We start from the raw sequence: 1988 nt of genomic DNA, 5'->3' as shown, positions 1-1988 counted from the left end.
CTTGTCCCATAAACTCAAGACTGGTAAAAATTAAAGTATATTAAAAATTATATGTTCAGGAACTGGTCCCCCACTCTCTTAGACTGTAAAATTATCAAAGGCAGGACCACATCTCTTTATTGTATATTCCCAAGTGCCAAGGACTTGCTTTTCATAAGTTTAGTTTCCCAAGCACTTAGTACATTGCTCTGCACACAGTAAATAGTTAATAAATACCATTGACTGTCCCTCTCAGGGTCGGACTTGAAGAGTTTCCAAAACTCTACCAGTCTCAACTACAGGAGGGAGAGTCAAGCAGAGGTATATCCATTCCATTCCTAGCTTGGGCAGTGGCTAGCGAGTGGAAGGCAATCTGTGGCAAGTCTTAACTCCTCCGTGCTGGGCAGCAGCAGCACGGGACAGAGTCTAGGCTCACGCTTACCACACGGTAGGAGGCAATGGTAAACCACTTTTGTATTTTTACCAAGAAAACTCTATGGATGCATTGCCAGAATGATTGCAGATGGAGATGGGGCATTCTGGAAGAGATGTGTCGGTGGCGTTGCTATGGTTTGGACTTGACAGCATAAGACAAGTAAAGACCGTTGACTGATTGTTACCTCTGCATATGGTAGGTGCTCAAAAAATATAATTGTTGGTGATGGTGTTGCCATTATTAATGAAAAGGAGAAAAAGGAAGAAGAGGAGAATAAGGAGGAGAGGAAAGAAGAGGGGTGGTAAGGATGGGATGGAAGATGAGGAGGAACAGAAGGAGAGAAGAAGAAAGAAGTGGAGGAACAGGAGGAGATGCAGAAGAGGAGGGGCAGAGGAGAAGCAAGAAAAGTGGAATAAGGCATCTAAATCTCTTCATCCACCTGATGACTGTGTGGACTTGGGACAACGGCAAACCTCATTTGAAACACTAATCTTGAATCAATCAATCAATCAATCGTATTTATTGAGCACTTACTGTGTGCAGAGCACTGTACTAAGCACTTGGGAAGTACAAGTTGGCAACATATAGAGACAGTCCCTAACAGTGGGCTCACAGTCTAAAAGGGGAATCCATTGAATCCATATGGATGGAAGTGATGCAAACTTCTTTCTTATTCAAAGCCAAAGTGGATTAGTAGCTAATTCCATCTGTTGAATTCTCTTGAAATGACTAATTGCCCCTTGTTCTGGACAAAAGGAAAATTAAGTGTAGTTGTTTGTCCATGAGATCGATAACTCATGCATACCTCCTATTTGAAGTCCACCTGACTGACAGCCTCTGCCTGAGGTCACTACCAGCCTGTGCTTCATATTAGTGCAGAAGGACGGCTACACTTACCCTTTCTATTTTGTGCATGGAGCCTAATTGGATGGAGTGATTGTTCTCATCACATTCCAGAGAGACCCTGACCTATCAGACCCCTTTGGCATTTGAAATGGCCAGTGCCATTAGTTAAAGATTGTTCTGAATAAATCGTCGATGCTCTTTTATGATCAGCAATCCTTCCCGATGGGAAAACTATGAAAATGCAGTCAGTACCCCCATCAGATGTGTTTTTTTCAGGGTTTCTGAATCATATTCGGGAAAGGAACTTGTGCCACATAGAGCCATCAGTATCTCACATAATCATGATAATGATAACAGTATAATAATAGCATTTATTAAGTACTCAATACATGCTGGACGCTGTGCTGAGCGTGGGATCTATGCATGTTATTTGATAATGCTGGCTTGGTGCCTAGTACTAAATTTAGCTTGTTCTTGAAGAAAGAATGAAGTCCCACATGAAGAAGATGTCTATTCTTCTGGCAAATTGAAGGTATTGAAACCAATAAAATAAAACAGCATTAGTTGAGCTGGATTAATTAGACTGGTTTGTCCTCAGGAAGCTCTCCATCACTCATTGACTGATTCATTGGTTTCATGCAAGCTTCGGTGCAAGCCTGCTCTGCAACTTTTTGCTCCTCAGAAAGGTGTTCTGTTCTTACTGATGCTGGTGTGGCCATCCTCAGAG

The 1988-nt window shown here is 42.2% G+C and overlaps 1 non-coding gene across 1 annotated transcript; it reads left to right on the top strand.

Annotated features, from left to right (window-relative positions):
• The first annotated feature begins 225 nt into the window (after positions 1-225).
• Positions 226-363, top strand: LOC119933860. The gene has a single exon (XR_005452730.1). It is a non-coding gene; the product is annotated as a small nucleolar RNA SNORA7 (small nucleolar RNA).
• Positions 364-1988: the final 1625 nt, after the last annotated feature.

The sequence above is a fragment of the Tachyglossus aculeatus genome, chromosome 10 (assembly GCF_015852505.1).
Source record: "Tachyglossus aculeatus isolate mTacAcu1 chromosome 10, mTacAcu1.pri, whole genome shotgun sequence".
Taxonomy (NCBI): domain Eukaryota; kingdom Metazoa; phylum Chordata; class Mammalia; order Monotremata; family Tachyglossidae; genus Tachyglossus; species Tachyglossus aculeatus.
The sequence above is the reverse complement of the archived record's forward strand: the minus strand, read 5'-3'. Positions and strand labels throughout refer to the sequence as shown.